Source organism: Cricetulus griseus (genome assembly GCF_003668045.3).
Source record: "Cricetulus griseus strain 17A/GY chromosome 1 unlocalized genomic scaffold, alternate assembly CriGri-PICRH-1.0 chr1_1, whole genome shotgun sequence".
NCBI classification, from domain to species: Eukaryota; Metazoa; Chordata; class Mammalia; order Rodentia; family Cricetidae; genus Cricetulus; species Cricetulus griseus.
This window is the reverse complement of record NW_023276807.1, coordinates 154,266,283-154,286,304: the sequence shown is the minus strand read 5'-3', so window position 1 is coordinate 154,286,304 and position 20,022 is coordinate 154,266,283. Positions and strand designations below refer to the sequence as shown.

Sequence of the window (20,022 nt, the reverse complement as noted above, 5' to 3'; positions counted from 1 at the left end):
TACTGATTATTCTGGTTGATAGTAATTTTCTACAGATATTTTGTATCGTTTCCCCTCAATTAGTAGTTTTCTCTAACTTTTAAATTTCTGTACTATCCAGTTGTTTGATCATTGGAACACATTTTGATCACCTGATTAGAAATTGAAAAGTCACTTACACCTTTCTTCTGTACATTTCTACAAAATGCATTCAATGTTTTGAACCCAATTTTAGCAATGTCTTGCTGGTCATAAACACAATCTTGAATGAAAAGCCACTAATAGTGAATTGTATCAAGAAAATTTTGTGGCTCTGAAAAAGAATTACACCTTCTTCACAGGGTTACAGTATTGAGGTATCATATCCCAAATTCGATACTACATCCTAAGCTTTGCTATTATATTTCAAATAACAACAAGGACACCATGATTTTTGGGCTCTAGGAAAAATTCTGTGGTACTATGGAATAACTCTGGAGTTATTCCACTGTAGCATGAATTCTAATTGGTATTAATGATAATAAACCCAGAGACAGATTTGGGGTTAAATCTGAAGATCAGAAAAGCAAAGCAGCTATACAATAGAGAGTTCTCACCTCTACCAATGCTCAGACCAAAAGGGCAATCCTGTCCTCAGACTGCATTGAATTCCTGTCTCCCCCTGCCTTATATTCCTTTCTAGTGCTGGGATTAAAGACAAAGACGTGGGACCTCAAGTGCTGAGATCACCTTTGTGTGAGCTCTGTTTCTCTTTTAGACAGATTAATCTTGTGTAGCCCAAGGTGGCCTTGAAATAACAGAGCTCCCCCTGCCTTTATCTTCTGAGTCCTGGGATTAAAGATGAGTGCCACCACTGCCTGGCCTCTAGTGGTTGTTTATCTCTGCACTCTGATCTTTAGGCAAGCTTTATTTGTTAAAACACAAACAAACCCTGAGATGACTGGGTCCTGCTATGGCCACTCTGTACCCAGTTTTGCAGTCAGTGATGCCAGAAGAAATGCTGAGTATTTCCCCCTAAACAAGCCAGACTTTTCATCATATCTTAAATTAGAAAATACTCATTTTTTTCTACAGTTTTGACACCATAGCACCATTCAGGTTAGAGATTTGAATAGAAGCTGAAATATCTTGTCTCTACATGTGCTCATCCCTAGTTACACCTCTGATCTATCTTTTTTACAGTCCCCAGACACATTCTATTTCATGCTTTAAAAGTGTTATCATAACTGGAGTTGTCATCTTGACATTTATTTCGTAGGCAAGCCTTCAAGGCCCCAAACTGATGCTCTACTGAGAAGGGAGTAAGTTTTTCAATCTTAAAAACAAAACAAGGCTTTTTTTCCTGAAAGAAATTAAATTAGTGTTCCCTGGACTGCCAAGATAAAACAGTTTCTTTTCCTTGTAGGCAAAAAATATTTTAGACACCAGAATCACATCTTGCACAGATTGCTCACAGTGTGACAGAGACCTAAGAAATGACACTTAAGAGTGTGTGCCTATCTCCTGTCACATCTCTCTCAAGGCATAAACTCAGTGAACAAAGTAGCAGATGAAGATTTTCTTTCTGTATGTCTTAGAAAAGAAAAAGAACAAGAGCAAATGAATTTCACTATAAAACGAACAAGATTTTTTTTGTAAATATAAAAAAAACAAAAACCAACAACCTAACAGCAGCAGCAGCAGCAGCAGCAACAACAAAAAATCAACAAAGCACAGAAAAAGACACATCTCCTACTCAACAGTGCCTTACTAAAGTGAAAACCACTGAACTGCTATCTCAATTCTATGACCAGGGGCATTAGTATTCAGCTTTCCATAACTGTAACAAAGTTCCCAAAATAATCAACTTATTTTTAAAAAAATAGGTTGATTTTTTTGTCTCATTGTTTGAGGTGTTCTGACTCATAAGTTTCATGGAGTCCCACTGCTTTTAGGCCTCTGTGTGGGTGGCAGGTGGCAGTGGTCAGGAACCTGTGACACAGCAAATTGCTGACCAGGAGGTCAGCAATCAAAGGAAGGACCTGGTGTTCCACACCCCTCTTTAAGGACACACCTATCCCTAATGTTGGAAGGACTTCCCACTGCACTCCACCTCTCCAGGGCCCAATCTCTTCTTCCCTTGAGAGCCTGTCTAGTTAAGATTTCTATTGCTGCAATGAAATGTGATGACCAAAATAAGTTGGGAAGGAAAGGGTTTATTCAGCTTACATTTCCACATCACTGTTCATCATCACAAGAAGTAAGAGCAGGAGCTCAAAGAGGGAAAGAACCTGAAGGCAGGAGCTGATGCACAGGCCATGGAAGTGTGCCCTTGCTGGCTTGTGCCTCATGACTTGTTCAACCTGCTTTCTTATGGCACTCAGGACTATCAGTCCAAGAATGGCCCCACCCAGAATGGACTGGGCCCTCCCCCATCAATCACTAACTAAGAGTCAGCATAGGACCACATGACCTCTGTGGGATAGCCAACACCCAAAACATAACCAGGCCTCTTTTATCCATTTTCTCTTTTGCTCTGACAGGGATTATTCCCATAGAACAGATAGTCACACAGGCCTCACTGGATCGTGTACTATGTATGCATCTCAGCATAGCAATTAGGATCACTTTTGCTTTGGGAATTGGGAACTTCTTATTTGTAAATTCTGAATGCCCCTCATCCCCAAAGTGGGCTATAAAGGATAAGTGGGTCATGCTAGACAGTTTTCTGTTTACCATAAACATAAAAAAATTGCCTTGTATGCATCTGATGTTTCTCAAATGCACCATTTATTCCCATTTTCTCACAGACCCAGAGCTGGACCACCCTGGAAAACAGCCATTGGTATCGAAATCTGAGCCAAGCCACTGAGCTTCCAGGAAGACCACCAAGATAATTTCATTTTTCCCAGCTACAATGTTTGTGATGAATTATAAAAGAAAAAAATAAATTAAAATATAGTGCAAACCCCAAGTACAATGGAGAGTGACGTTGGTCTTCAGAACAGTTACTCATCTAGCCAGCCTCCGAAGCCAGCTTCTCACTAGATCTCGATTTCTCTAATACACGCCCAACATTAGCTTCAACTCTACAATCCCCAGCAGGCTCAACTCCACTCCCTGACTACTTTTCAGACTTTTTAGATACCATTAAAGAAAAGTTAGCTTGCTTGCTAACAAACAGCCTGGAATATTGCACATCTTAAAAGAAAGACAAAACACCTCCTGGGACCAACCACCCTCTGCCATCTGGCTGAGTTGCAGCAGCTAATTCTGTAGGATCTCTCTGCCTTGCAAATGAAAATTCTCCTCAGCAGGAATGGAGAGGGGAATTTGGGGGTTTTGTTTGTTTTAATTTTAGTTTGGGCTTTTACTTTTGCTAATGATCACTGAGAGCAAGTTATCAAGGTAAGTTCTAAAATATCACACATGTTCAGCTTAGTTTGATTTACCATATACTTACAGTACTTATGAATTTCTATGTGTACATTCTTTGCTCAGAAACAATGAAGGTGCCCTGATTCTATATTCTTCCTGGAAGACAGATATATTTTTGGAATAAATGTATCTGTTAAGCTAATAAAAGCCAAGGAAAATTTTCTATAGAGTTAATTGCACTGGGGAATCTGAATTCACCTTGGCCGATGTAGTTAATACAATAAAAATGAAGTGTTCTATGGCATATATAATCAGATTTAAATTAAGCACAATCACCTCTGTCACTCTCCAAGATTCTAAATACAGCAAGAGAATGTCATTAATCAAACCAAATGCAGTGCCTGCACCTCTACCAAGGGAATGAACCTTCTGTTCCCTGTGGCCTCTGTGGCAGAAAGTGTGTGGGATGCAAAGGTTCCAAAATGAGAAACTAACTTCAAATGGAGTTCTTGAGATGCCACAATGTCAAAAACCAACTAACCATGGATGAGCGACATTTCAAACTTTTTTTTTGAATTACAAACAAGATTGAATTACATGACAATCCCAGTTCCCTTCTCCCTCCCTTCCTCTCCTACCACCCTCTCCAACTAAAACCCTACCTATAACATCCTTTCTTCTAATCTATACCTGACTCAACCTTTCTGCTCCCTCATGACCTCTGCATTCTTCCTTTTCTTCCCTTCTCATTCTCGTAGCTCTCTCCCCCCTCTTCCCATGCTCTCAATTTGCTCAGGGGATGGTGACCCTTTCCCCTTCTCCAGTGGACAAAGTTTGTCTCTTTTAGGGTCCTCCTTGTTTACTAGTTTCTCTGGCAGTGTGGATTGTAGGCTGGTAATCCCTTACTCTATGTCTAAAATCCACATATGAGTGAGTACATATCATGTTTGTCTTTTTGTGATTGAGTTACCTTGCTCAGAATAGTTTCTTTGAGTTCCATCCATTTTCCTACAAATTTCAAGCTTCCATTGTTTTTTTCTGCTGAGTAGTTCTCCATTGTGTAAATGTACCACAATTTTAGACTTTTGAAAAATTCTCTCTCACAAAAACAAAGCCTTACTAAAGTTTCAAATAACTCCAAGTAGTAGATCATTGATAAATTAAGAGAAGACTGGCTCCATTAAGAACTAGTGTTCACCTAGACCATGGCCACATTCGTCCTTAACTTCTCAGAGAAGGCCCTGGCACTAGTAACCAATGCCATGACTTGCTAGAAATCTCCATTAGCCACATTTTAGCACTATGCCAACGTTGAACTGGTTCCCCCAACCCCTATCTGCAGCTCTTCATAGTATGAAAAAAATAATTCAAAGTGCTAAAACTGGTACAAATTGGAATAATCCCCTGTGTCTTATTAGACCACAATGCTTTAAAGTTAGAAATCAAAAACAAAACAAATTGCAGAAAACCTACCAACTCATGGAAATTGAACAACACGCAATTGCACCATTCCTGGGTCAAGGAAGAAATAAAGAAAGAAATTAAAGACTTCCTAGAATTCAATGAAAGTGAAGACACAACATACCCAAACTTATGGGACACTTTGAAAGCAGTACTAAGAGGAAAGTTCATAGCTCTAAGTGCTCACATGAAGAAACTAGAGAATAGTCACACCAGAGAGTTGACATCACAGCTGAAAGCTCTAGAACAAATGGAAGCAAATTCACCCCAGAGGAGTAGATGCTGAAAATAATCAATAATCAAACTGAGGGCAGAAATCAATAAAGTCCAAACAAAGAAAACAATTCAAAGAATCAATGTAACAAAGAGTTGGTTCTTCAAGAAAATCAACAAGATAGACAAACCGTTATCCAAACTAACCAAAAGGCAGAGAGAGAACACTTATCCCTAGCATAGGTATGGACTTTGGGAGCCCATTCCACATAGAGGGATACTCCCTGAGCCAAAATACACAGGGGTGGGCCTAGGCCCTATCCCAAAGGATACAATAGACTCTGATGGCACCCTATGGAAGGCCTCACCAACCAGGGGGAGCAAAGGATATGATTGGGTTTTAGTTGGGGGGAGTGGAAGGGGAGGACAGGAGGAAGAAGGGAACTGGGATTGTCATGTAAAACAATCCTGTTTCTAATTCAAATTTTAAAAAATCTGAAAAAAAAAACTGGTAGTTTCAAATAGCTTACAGTTAAGGAAGCTATTCTGAATGGTTTGGTGGCCATTGAGGTGTGGATGTGGTTTTATATCAGAGAGATCACACGTGACATGGTTGGCTACGATGTTTGAAGACTGATAGTTAACTGATTTTATTTGAGTATTCATTTGAATGTTCTTGGACCACATGTAATGAGACTGCTATCTGAATACAATACTAGCTGTCAAATAAAAAACAAAATAAAAAAAGAACTAGTCCTCAACAGGGCGATGGTGGCACACACCTTTAATCCCAACACTCAGGAGGCAGAGAAAGGCAGATCTGTGTTTGAGGCCAGCTTGGTTTTTAGAGAGAGTTCCAGGACAGCCAGGACTACACAGAGAAACCCTGTCTTGAAAAACAAAATAAAACAAAAGAAAGAACTAGCACTCACTCAAGGTCATAGGAAGCAAAAAGCAGGACAGACACACCTCCAATTAACATTCCATGGAAGGTTAGTGGGCATATTTGACTGACAGATTCTTGAATCAAATCTGTTTTGGAAATTTACCTCTGCTTTGGAGAGCCATAATTTACTGTATGTAAGTCACCATTTCCCAAATGTATTTATCTACCGGCCCCTTTGAGTACTGCCCAGAATTACTGCTGTCAATTTTCGAGAAACCATGCCCTGTTTTCAGATGAGAAATTGCATTCACAAATCATTTCTGGATGAACTGCTGCAAACTGCTCCAGTTTACTGGGCTATTGTAATGCTTGATCAGATAGAACTCAGTACTGAGACCTGAGTACTTTTGTCACTAAGGAGCCAATAAATTTGTCACGGCTGACTGAAATGTTGTTTTCACTAGCTTTATTGAGCTCATCTTGACTGTGTTTTTTTTATATTAATAATCACTGAGTCATCCTCTAAAGTTGGGCAGTGGTGGCACACACCTTTAATCCAGCACTCAGGAAGCAGAGGCAAGCAGATCTCTGTGAGTTCAAGGCCAGCCTGGTCTACAAGAGCTAGTTCCAGGACAGCCTCCTTAAGTCACAGAGAAACCCTGTCTTGAAAAACCAAAAAGAAAAATAATAATAATAAAAAATAAAAATAAAATAAAAATCACTGAGTCAAATGTTCCATCACTTTAACAGGAGTTTTAGGCTTCCATCTTATGTCTGTAATTATGCTATTAATCATGTCATTGCTGTTTTACTTCCTATGAAGCAGCTGTCTTTTGATATGATACTCCCTAAGTGCTGCCCAACATTAAGGTATGATTTTTCATTTTCATCTACTGTCAACCGTAGATGATCCCAAGAGATATTTTGTTTTATATAAGCTCTCAATGATTTATAATTTTAGTCATCAATTACATCTGAGTCCTCACTGTATACAAAGGAAACAAAACTCTATTGTGTTTCTAAGAATGATATATGTTGTACCAGGGTTCTCCTAGGAAATGACAGAGGATAGATTGGTTTTAAAGTATTGGCTTATCCCATTGTGAAGATGGCAATTCTGCTTTCCATAGGGCAAGCTGACAGTGTAGACACAGGGAATGATTTCCATGTCACAGATGAGGTAGAATCCTTCCATGCTCTCTCTCTCTCTCTCTCTCTCTCTCTCTCTCTCTCTCTCTCTCTCTCTTCTCTCTATCTCTATCTATCTATCTATCTCTATCTCTCTCTCTCTTCCTCTCTCTCTCTCTTTGTTTTTTGTTTTTTTGGTTTTTCAGACTGTAACTGACTGTGAACAATTGAGATAACTCACTAACATCAGACCAGCCTTTTTTTTTGTTTTTCCAGACAGGGTTTCTCTGTGTAGCTTTGGAGCCTATCCTGGCACTCGCTCTGGAGAACAGGCTGGCCTCAAACTCACAGAGTTCTGCCTACCTCTACCTCCCGAGTGCTGGGATTAAAGGCGAGTGCCACCAACACCCTCTTAAGGTCTTTAAGGAATTGGCTGTCCATCTTCTTCAAGTTGGCTGATGGTAAATGTTAATCGCACTACATCTATCTTTCACCAAATTCTCCCCAAAGCCTGTTCAGGTTAAGGTATAAAATTCAACTAGCTACAAGCTTCTGCTGCTGTCCTTTGTAGAGTTTAAAGTCTTTTAGGTTGTAGTACCAACTCACCAAGCTCTTTGGATGCTTAGGTCATCACTCAGATGGCTCTTACATGTGACCTTAATGGTCTTAAACACACAAGGATTAGTTTATTATTATCTCACAATGAAATGCTTCAGAAGTAATGTTTTCTATTTTGGAGATTTAGATTTTGATACATGGGAAAGGCATTTATGTCATTTAATTCAAGAGTGATAACCCCAAGTAACATACGAATTTGATCCGATTTGTCATTTATCAATTTCCATTGGGAAAGAGATGGCTAAAAGGAAAAACAAGGGTTTGGAAAGAAGGGTTTGGAAGGCTATTAAGTCTGTGGTCCCCTCTACAGAGCCCTGCTTATAGAGCCCTCACATTAGAATCAGAAACATAACATACAGAAACACAAAATGCTCTCTCCCAAGCATCACCTCAAGATTGTTAATTTGATCAGGTTTGAGTAACACCCACTGTGCCACCATGATTCCTGACAAGAGCCAATTCATGTCTCTCACCTATTGGCTAAGTGGCTGATCACACTTCAGCAAGGCTGAACTGATATGGCTGCATCATCTGTGGCTGCACTGCATTTCTAATATTTTTTTTCTTAATGACAGAGTAACACATCTTCCACTAAGCTTTTCCAATCATGGGCAGTCAAATAAAAATATTTCCTTTTCCAAAGGCTGTTTCATTCTTTTTTATGTCTTCCAAGATTTGAAAAATTATTTTTCCTATTAGAAAAGTGCCTAGTTACCAGTTTGTGGGACCACTGGTAGTCGGACCAGGATTTATCTCTAGTACATGAACTAGCTTTTTGGAGCCCATTCTATATGGAGAGATATCTTGTTCAACATAAATATAGGCTTTGCTTCTGCCTCAATGTGATGTGACAGACCTTGTTAACTTCCCATGGGAAGCCTATCCTCTCTGAGGAGCAGATTGGGGGTGGAGTGTGGGATTGCAGGGAGCAGGAGGAAGGGAGGGAGAGGGAATAAACTGGAGTTGATATGCAAAATACAAAAGATTGTTTTAGAAGAAGGAGGAAGAGGAGGAGGAGGAGAAGGAGAAGAAGAAGAAGAAGAAGAAGAAGAAGAAGAAGAAGAAGAAGAAGAAGAAGAAGAAGAAGAAGAAGAAGAAGAGTGCCTAATTACAATGGCCCTTTTCACCCATCATCCCACAGTGTTCCTAACCATAACTTAACCTTACTAACAAGTATCTACTATCTGTCTCTAGATCACGGTGGAGATTTTTATATTTTTCTAGCCCTCAAGAAAGTGCTTAATGTCTAAATTTGCTGTTTAACACCACAGTCTTCCACAACAAAAGCATGAGTTGCTGTACTCTACCTGTGGAATGCTGCACCACAGACTCAGAGCTTGCCTGGTTCAAATAAAACCCTTTGTCGCCACCCTGTGGATGACATATCTAAATGCAGGTCACTACAGAAATGGATGCAGAAATGAGATCTTTTCCATTATTCTAGATTTTACTTATTCTTAACATGAGTATGCAACGTACTATGCATCATTAATTTGTTTTGTTGATTCTCTCACCTCCTCTTCTCCCAGCCCTTTGGCCTGCTTGGTTGCTTGATACCCTTCCACCCCCAGTAGCCTTTTTTCTGCATATGTAATTCATATGTAATCTATTCTCTCCACTTGCTCAATACCTCTTTTTCTCCTCCTGCCATCTTGTCTGGTTTCATAACCTGCACCCACATTTATTCATACACACACACACACACACACACACACACACAGTTTAGTGTTGGCTGTTAAGATCCATTTTAACATTTGTATCATTGCAGTGTGCATGTATATGCATATGCAGCATATATATATATTTATAAATGTTAAAACAGATCTTAATAAAATAGTCAACACTAAACCATCTGAATATATTTTGCACTATAACTGTTTACAAAAGCATGAAAATCAGCTAACAAGAAAGAAATTTCCAACTTTTATTCTCTGTAATTCATTTAATTATCAATTTGATCACTTTTCACACATAAACCAAATGTGTTCCACTTGGAATTTTTTCCTTACTTCCTGTTTCTTAGACAGTTAAAACTTTGATAAAGCATTTTGTCTCTTGGCTGTGAAGATAGCCAGTGGTAGTGCATTTTCCTAGTATGTGGGGGGGGGGGAGCTATATTCAATTCCCAATACAACAACAACAAAACTCCTGACCAATTTAAAATAATTTTAAAAATGTTTTTAAAGCAATTCTAATACTTTTCATAAACTTCATTTTTATATTACTTTCCAATCTGTGACCTCATCTAATATTCATGCCAATAACCTGAAGATAACCCAGGTCCTATCACATGGAACAAAATCCCACCCAGCAACCCCAGACTGCACCCTCTGCTGGCTCTAGAAGAAGACTTCTGCTTTACCAGAGGCCAGGCCAGATCTAGGGACACCAGGTCTATTACTTCAGAAGAAGGCTTCATCTTTACTGGAGCACAGGCTGGATGTAGGAACCCAAGCACTGGCCAATGTACTGAAGGCCAGGCTGTTCCTAGGGACCCCAGACTGCACCCCCACCCACAAACTCCATACCCTGGTCTACAACTTCAGAAGACAACTTTGGTTTTACCAGAGAACAAACTGGACCTAGGGACCTCTAGCTACCAAAATTCCAGACCTAAAGACATGCTAGTCACCAGAAACATTGGCCATTTAGGCCAGAAGATCAGAAAGCAAAGAGATATCAAGGAACAAAACATCCATCTAACAAAGAAAAACACAGGAGTCAACACTTAGACATATCCCCAAATTTAGATGCCTAAATGCTAGTGTTAGAACACAATTAATAAAATATCACCGGAGTCCAGATATCCTACAGCAGCAAGACCTGAGCAATCCCACACAGCTGAAGCACAAGAAAACTATAGGGTGCAGCTGACCTGAAAGAGGGAGTGAGGAGTGAGAAAAATGAGACAAGAGACAGAAGTTAGAGTCAGGAGGGCACTCAGTGCCTCGAGTTTATTACTCAAAGCACTTATATACCCCAAGCAAAAGGGGAGGGCAAAAGACTTCCTTACCATGCTACAAGGAACAAACAAACATAATTACCTTCCCAATACCCAAAAAATCTGGTCACCATGCCCTAAGTCAAACATCCTGCAATTTGGTCAAACATCCTGTCACTTAACCTTGAGGAGCAAGAATAGACTTGAACTCTCTGACTTTAAGTCAAGATGGACCTGAGTCAATAACAATGGACCCTGACAGAAAATGACCATAAAAATTACTTTATGATAATGATAGAAGTCCTTAAAAACGATATGAAAAATCCCCTAAAGAAATTGAGGAAAAGACAAAATAGATTGGACGAAATCAGTAAATCCCTAAAAAGAAAGCCGAGGAAAAATAAATGGACAAAGGAAACTGTTCAAGACCCCCAAATGGAAATAGAAGCAATAATGAAAACACAAAAGGAGGGAATCCTGGAAATGAGAAATCTGGGTAAGCAAACAGGAACTACAGATGCAAGCATCACCAACAGAATACAAGAGATGGAAGAGAGACTCTCAGGCACTGAAGACAGATAGAGGAAATAGATTCATCAAAGAAAAGCCTCTAGTTCTCTGGATCAACTGCCTAGCAGCTTGCTACCCTGAAAGAGCAGTTTAAGACAATAACAGTCATAAACAGTTAAATGTAATAGCAAACATCAACCAACACATCTGCTGCGGTTGCAGGCAGACTGTGACCAGCTGACTACTCCAGTCACATATTCACCCCTTAGGCTGGAAGGAATCAAGTAGCCGGAGTGTGGAATACATAAGGCTCTATGGTGATCACTCTCCCATAGCAGCCCCAGGCCCGCCAGGCATTTCACATGGGGGCTCTCAGAGTGCACCTCATGTAGCAGTTTCCCAGTCTAATTGAGCTTTGAATGTCAGATTGCATTCTTTCCATCTCTATTCTACTTAGCAAGTAAATCCAATGACTTATCCAAGTCAAGGAAGGAGAAACTGCCTGTTTTTTGATAAGTGAAGTAGCCAAGTTCGCAGTATTCCAATGCTACCACATATTTTGTATGTCCGTTACCTCTTGAGGTAGGTAGTGATAGTATCCTCAAATTGTAGATGAGGACACCAGGGAAGAAGGGGACAAATTAACCCTTTGAAGGTGCATACACATGTGGAAGGGTGCATTAGGGCTCCAGACTGGAGTACAATTGGCTTAAGTTCTATACATGCTCTCTTGACAGTGAGACTGGTGACTGGATATACACAGACAATTGTGAGCAGTGTTTTGACATCCACTACAACTTTCTGGTTAAAGGTTCTCAGGTAAAAGAATTCTCAGGACAGCAAGGCTGCCTTAAAGCACACTAATCTTTAAACATTTGCAGAGCTTTTAGGCAGTGTTTACCAAGCTTAGCCCTTAGTATTAAACTGGCTTCCACTGTGCTTAGGCAGACAGACAAATAAATCATGGAGTGAATGTAGCTGAACCAGGCAAGTGGAGAATCACTGAGAAGTGGGGGAAACTGGCTATTAAAGTGTCCAGACTTTAATACTGGGGCAGGCTTTTTGGTGTAGAACAGTATCTTCTCTCTCTCTCTCTCTCTCTCTCTCTCTCTCTCTCTCTCTCTCTCTCTCTCTCTCATTCAGTCAGCTCCAGGCCTGTCACCCCGGTGTATGTGCAAGGAGTGTACCATGTGTCGCTTCCCCTGCGTCTCTCCAGCCAAGTCATTTCTCTTGACTTTCCATCTGGGAACTGAAGCTTATACAGCAATACAGTGCTTCCTTTGCTGGTCTCACACTAGAAGTTGTTTGGATTACTGTTTTGTTAGCTTTCATGATGCATGGGAAGGCGGCATATCACATAATTAAAATGAATCATGCTTCCACCATCTACTCAATCAGGCTCTGGGCAAACAGGAGGCTAACAGCAGCTTCCATGGGCCTCTGCCTCCCGCTCTGGACTCTCCCTTATACCACTGGCAATCCTGCTTCTACTCAAACTTCTTCCCAGATTCTAGGGCTCTGATACATGGCTATAGTGCCCTAATTTTACATTATCTTTCAATTCTTTTCAATGCATTTGTGTTATTATATTTGATGTGATTAATCTCCAAATTGGTCCAATAATTTAAAGAGATTTGAATTTATTGTTCTCTTTCCCAGAAATATTTCCTTTTGGGAAAAAAAAAACATAGTGGAAGCCAAAGTAATCAATATGTTATAAGTTCTTGATGTGCAGAGATGAGAGAAAGTATTTTATACCAGGAAACTCTCCCAAAGTCCAACTTCCAAGAGATGCACAAGTCCTTTCTACTCAGCCAACCTTGTCAGCATCCTAGCTGACAAGGGATCGTACGGGGATCCTGCCTCAAAGAGAAATTGATTCAGCACTCTCTAAGGCAGTGTCCTTGAAAAATGTCAATTCACTAAAGCATGAAAACAAATTGGAAACAAATACTTTCCTACGTTGTGTTGGGACAGGAATGATGACACTGAGACTCAAAATACCTAACAATTGGAATGGCATCTGTCCTCACTAATCAGAGTAGGACACTGGCGAGCAAGAAGACATGATATCTGTGAGCACCTGGTCCCATCATAGGCAGTGTGCATGCTGGAACACTGCCTGGCTGTTGGGAAACATTAGTCAAGGAAGCTGGGGAAATCCTTGAAGAAAAGAGGGCAGAACACAAAGTGGCAGGATCTCACACACTTCATTCATTTGATTTGTTTCAAATAAATCCACTGCTCTCATTCACTGGCCATTGCAGAGTCAGTTTTCAATGGCACAGCTGCATTGTGATGCATTTCCAAGGGTCTTGATCAGAGACACATTGGACAAGTTCCTGGCAGGTGAAAATGTTTTAAGCAGCATTGTTGTCATCAATCACAATTCGGGAAGAAGTTCACTTACGAAAAGAGATAGACAGCTCCTTTTTTTTTTTTTTCATTCTTTCTTCATTTCTTGTTATCCCTGAAACACAACTAAGGCATGTTGTGATCTAAATACTAATATGGAAAAAAAAGCACCAATTCTCTCAGGAGCCTGTCTATGACACTGGTCACTCCAGACTCTGCAGAATGGGGCATGACAATTGACTCGGCTTGTACACACAGAGGAGGTCTCTCAAGGTGCCAGCAGCAACAGCAATATCCACTCACAATCTCTCTTTTCACCCCAAACACTCAAGTGCATCATCATCACCTTTCAAGAATTTGAGACCCAGAAAAGACAAGAAGAAGAAGAAGAAGAAGAAGAAGAAGAAGAAGAAGAAGAAGAAGAAGAAGAAGAAGAAACACATTGAAAACTTCAGTTTCTAAACTTGCAAACCTATAAAATTCTAGCATCCTCTGTTCATTGCTATGATACACAGTGCTCTCATCACTCCCAGTCAACAATCTGTTTGAGCACCATCCATCCCAGTGCACAATTTAAGGTTAGGAATAAGGTTCTGATTTTACACCCCATCCCTGTCATACTACTTAACAGAGTACTCCTTTCAACCTCTACATAAACTGTAAAGAATATCAGATTTTCAGAATTGGGAGCACTCGCCCATAGCCAAATAATTAAACTAATAACTAATTTTCTTTTAAATTCAAGAGCAGGGTTTTTTAAAGCAGCTAACTGAATTAAGCGAGGTTTTGACAAAAGGTTATCTCTTTTCCCCACTGCCCAGCCTCTATTTAAGGTTGCTCCATCCTCATTAAATAGGGAACTTGAGTTCCTATTTGCATGATGTGGGTAGAACAGAACAAAAAGAGATTTCCACGGAGATGTCTCTTCTCATGATTCACAGTTCATTTTACTCCCAAAATAGAAAGATCACCTCTGTACCACCTCAGGCAGCAACTGTGTTGCCTGGAAATTAAATGAGGAGAATATTTCTTTAGTGCATAAAAGGAATATTGGCACATGACCCATCCCTATATTAAATGCATAACCCCAGCTTTGGGCAACACTGGGAAGTCTATTCCAGCCTTCTTCTAGCCAGGACCATTCCAATGAGTCCAGACATTATTAGACCCAGGTGACCAGAAGGCACTTGTAGCCTGTCGATAGAGTTTATAGGTGTATGGGTCAAGGTTGACACAGGTATTACACGTGAAGTCCTCATGGAGATGGGAAAAGTTGGGACTGAGAAAAGAAAGGGACAGGCCATAAGCTGGAGGCTAACTCATGTTCTCTTACAAAGGGGCTGGTGAGATGGCACAATAGGTAAATGCACTTACCACCAACCTAACAATCTGAGTTGCATCTCTATAGCTCACATGGTGAACATCCAGCACCAACTCCCAAAACACACTTTCTCTCTCTCTCTCTCTCTCTCTCTCTCTCTCTCTCTCTCTCTCTCACACACACACACACACACACACACACACACACACACACACGGGAGGGAGTTAATGCTCAGAAGAAATTAAAGATTTTTAAACTTAAACTTGGATTTCCAGATTGATGTCACTGCATATTTGACCAGTTAGGAAGACGTAAATGTCTAGATATATGCTGTGTGGGCCTTCTTTTATACCAGGGCCTGCAGAAGCAGGGACAACGGTGTAGTTTAAAGATACTGAAATGGATAAAGTACACAAGTGGCCTTCTCACTACAAACAAATATAAAAATCTAACCACCTATCTAAATAGATTTATTTGGGAAAGGGAGCTGTCCCATTGGGAAGCGAGCTTGAGTGGTACACCCAAGTCATAAATTCAATCCATAGCATTGCAGAAAGTAAAGAGAATGAGTGAGAGAGAGGGAGGGAGGGAGGAAGGGAGGGAGGGAGGGAGGGAGGAAAGAAGGGAGGGGAGAAAAGAAAAGCCAAAGAAAGACAGCACAATACATGTTGTTTTCCACTTGAAAACAGTGTGAAGGAAGGGAGTTGAACTGTTACAAAGTCAATACTGGGGTGAAAACAACTGGGGGAAGAGTTTCTGAAAGTCTACCATGCATTCAAAGAGGTTTAAAACTGACAAAATCACAAAAGATCATCTGACTAACGAAGGGAAAATAGTTCCTACTCCTGGAGTGCATTACTTAATTTAAAATATTGATTCTGTTCAAGTGCATCTGTAAATTCAATGCAATTCCTATTAATATTCCAAGTGAATTTTTCTGAGCCCCTCTAATTCTTATTTGAAAATTATGTAAAAGTAAAAAGCATGCCTTAAAAAGCAATACATAGGAATGTCCATAATCAGATATTATTATGGTATACAATTCAAAACAATATAAATAATAACTAGCATTAATAATATACAGATACATGGAACACAATAGAAAATAGGAAATATGTGGGAACTTAAAATGCTATCATGATGGTACCAGAAACCAATTAAAAAGTTGATTCTTTTGTAGAGTTGGTAGAAAAACTAAATTGAAATCAGCATGTATAGTAGAGGGAGGAAGCTCAATGTCAAGTGTCCCCTAGAATATGTAAGTCCCCTAGAATATGCAAGTTAAATCTCACAGTGAAATCCAGGAGCATGTGTGTGGGCTTCCCTGAGTTGCAGAAAGTGAGACACACTCAAGCATGGGTATGTAGCCCTCAAGGGAGAGCTTAGTTCAGCTGTCTTAGCATTAGCGTCTATAATATCATTTGACTGGTTCTCAGATCATATCTTAAAGGTTGCTTAGAAAAACTTCCCCTTCCTCTCTCTTTCGATAAGTGAAATAAGTGAGGTTGCCCTAGAGATGCTTTGAATGGGATCATAATCTGATAAGGTGGTTCCATGAAACCTATCATTACACAAGGGTTCTAGTCTGCCTCCTCTTCCTGCAAACAAGATTCTGGTGAGATCCCTGGAAAACTACAGGTTTGTATCTCCAAAAGGGGAAAGACCTCAAGCAGTTGTTTATGTGGCTGGAATTCTTGCTTCACTGCTGGCCAGAGACAAGAAGGGGTGGGAAGAAAGATAAGGAGAAAAGGAAGGAGGGAGGGGGAGGGAGAGAAAATGAGAGACGAAGGAAGGAAGGAAGGAAGGAAGGAAGGAAGGAAGGAAGGAAGGAAGGAAGGAAGGAGAAAAAAGTCCACAGGCAAATGCAAACATGGGAAAACACCTGTACAATATTACAACTGGAAAACATGTAATATCTTTAATATATAACCAGATTGAGAAAAACAAAAATCGGTCAGGGGACGAAAACATTGGTGGGTCCCGTCATCAGCGAGGGGATAAAACACAGCTCCACGCTGCCACCTTCAGCAGCTTGAAGAGTTTTAGGGACCTTGACCTGAGGCAACTGTGGGTTTGTGGCTTTGACCCTTAGAATGATTTCAGAATGAGTCAGTTTATGAAGCAGAATTGGAGATTTTATTAAATACATTTTAGCATGAGCTTAAGCACAAGGGTCAGAACCGATGGGATGCTTGGTGAGAAAGAACATACACCTGAGAGCATGGGTGTGGGCTTCTCTGAGAGCGTTTCGGGGAAATAAGACCCAAGAGAGGGTATGGAGTCCTCAAGGGAGAATTATAGCTGTCTTAGCATTGGCGTCAGCATTTATCATTTCGGTGGCTTTCAGATCACATCTTCAAGGACTGCTAAGAAAACTTTGCCATTACTCTCCCTTTTGATGAATGAGCTAAGTGAGACTGCTTTGAACACTCCGGGTGGAATCCTAATCTGATAAAGTGAAAACCAAGAGTCCCTATCACTACAGAAGATGTCTGACTAGTATGGGTCCTCCTCCTGCAAAAGGGATTCTGGAGAGATTATAGCTGAAGTGGAAAAGGCCTTAAGCAATTGTCCATTTTGCTGGAATTCTTGCTTTATCGAGGGCCAGAGGCTTCAACTGGACTCTACAGGGAGGGGTTTCATTTCCTTCTCACGTTCCCCAAGATTTCTCTGCCCCTCTATCCCGTTTCTCCTGCATCCACCCACTGCTATCATATCAAGGGGATGCATCTCTAAAAGATGGGGGCAGCTACCCTTTGAGGTGGGTGATGGTGGAAAAGCCTGAGGATAACAGTAGGCAGATAGTCATACCAAAACTCCAGGGAATTTGGAGAGAGACAGACAAAGGAAAGGGTGCCTCAGTGTGAGAAGTGTGGAGTGTATAGGAGCTGAAGAGAAGACTGAGAGGGAAACATAATAATAATAATAATAATAATAATAATAATAATAATAATAATAATAATAATAGCCTAGGTGTGAACAGAGTCCTCACTTAAAAAACAGAAAGGGGGTGCTAGACAGATGACTCAGTGGTTAAGAGCACTGGTTGCTCTTCTAGAGGTCCTGAGTTTAATTCCCAGCAACCATATTGTGGCTCACAACCATCTATAAAGAGAGCTAGTGTCCTTTTCTGGCCTGCAGGCATACATGCAGGCAGAACACTGTATACATTAAAAGAAAAAAAAAAAGAATGGCCCCCTACAGGCTCATTAAAAACAAAAACAAAAACAAACCAGAAAAATGAGATGGAGTGGAAGGAGAAAGAGAACTTTTGGGGGCAGAACTAGAGAAACAGACAGCAAATGATGGCAATCATCTGTGGACTCGGCACTGAGAATCCATGTCTAACCAGGCAGGGGTGAAAACTGAGAAGCACAGGTGCTGTGAGTTCTCTCAATCCCGACATTCTGCAGAACAGCTGCAGAAAACTATTTTGATAGACTCTACCATGAGGTTCAGCTTTGAGAGGCAAAGGTTCCTCGGCTAACCCATCTCTAGAAGTCCTAGCAAGGGCCCGGCACTGACCCATCAATGCTGGCACGGAAAGTTAATCTAGTTACTTTAGAAAGACTTAGAAGCTGGAGACCTCCATGCCGGGGGATTTTAATGGGTGAGAGTTAGAAGTCGCTTCTCATCTGTTCTATACAGTTCGGAAGCTTACCAGAAAAGCTGCCAAGTGATTTCCAGGCAGCTAAGTTGTAAACAGTTGAAGATCCCCCTGGGTGTCCAGGACAGTCTCCATGTCATTATGGAACACTGCATCTCATGGGGCACCATATCTAGGTGCCACATTTGAGTGCACTGGAGACAAGGTCAGATCCTCAGAAAGCTTGTGCACCTCTGGGTCCTAAAATCATGCCAGCCCAGAGAGATGGCATTCGGCCCTGCAAACGCAACAGACCTTCGTGTTCCCAGGTGAACCCCACAAGGAGAAACGAGAAGCCAACTAATGGAGACTACTCCCACCAGGTGCCTCACAGGCCAAATGGCCACAGAAAGATGAGTCCACGTAGACCACCCACAACGCAGGCCTCCGTAGCCCCTCAGAGGACTGGAAAGCTGTCATTCCTCTTTTTTAAAAAATGCTGGCTCTTTGGAACCTATTCCCTATGGTGGGATGCCTTGTCCAGCCTTGATGCAGCAGGGAGGAGCTTGGTCCTGCTTGGTCAACTTGATAGGCCATGCATGATGTGGTCTAAAGACAGCTGGCTAGAAAACCTAAATTGCTCAATTCATCCACTAGATGGAAGCAAATTCCAAATAACTAAATGATTTCACCAGTCACCATGAACCAGTCACCTGAAGGTTGCTCTCAGAAAATATGGGAAAGGACTTTACCACACTGTTCACAACCTTGAGTTATGCTCATGGCTATGCCATTGACCACTTACACAATCTTTGGTAAATAAACCTGTCAATGTTTCTAATTACCCTAGCATAAAGTCCAGTCTCTTTGAAGAGCTCAGTATCATTGCCATAGCAAGAACAAGGACCATTTAATTAGCACTGTCCTCTTTGCCTCCCTGAGTCATTCAAACTATCTGGGATTGACACAAAGAAAAACTTAATTTTTTATCTGAGCTTTTAGGCTGTTAACATTTTTTGTTAGTTTCCTCCAGGATAAAATGGGAAAGAAATGGTGTCTATTTCTTAAAGTGTATTACAATTAAATAAGATGCCACAAGGAAAGCTGCTAATATTCATAACTTTTGTTGTTGGTGGTTTTAGTGTGGGGGGGCATGCTATCATTTTTTTTCATAGTTTAGTGACTCTCTCATGGTATTGGTCTCCTTTCTGTTTTGCTATTTGTAATCATAAACCATTAACTGCAGATGGTTTTTTATCTTCAAAGAGTACACAGCAAAGGCATGGGTCCAGAAACACCTGGTAGAATCCTTTCTGATATGCACTGTTGCAAAAAACTTCAAGCATCAAATCTGTAAGTCCAGGAGCCTAGATCCAGGTCTTGACTTTAATCAGTCCTCATAAAAATCCCTTAAGAGGACCATCTCTAGGCTGTTTAATTTAAATTTTTAGCCTGCAGATTGCCATACTAAAGAAGACTGGAGTCCCTCGAGACCTTAAGGTACAAATAGTGAGCTTCCAAAATAAACAAAAATCTATACATACAAGTTAGCAAAGGATACCTCATCTAGATTACAGAAGCCAGTGCACATGGTTGGCCCTTGAATTGGCTCTGTTTATTCATAGTCATCAATTACATTGCTTCTACAGAAATAAAAATGCTGTTAT

General features: G+C 40.6%; 1 pseudogene; it reads left to right on the top strand.

The window, feature by feature from the left end:
• Window positions 1-4,541: 4,541 nt before the first annotated feature.
• On the top strand, window positions 4,542-5,640 carry LOC118237952 (annotated as a pseudogene).
• The last annotated feature ends 14,382 nt before the right edge of the window (window positions 5,641-20,022 follow it).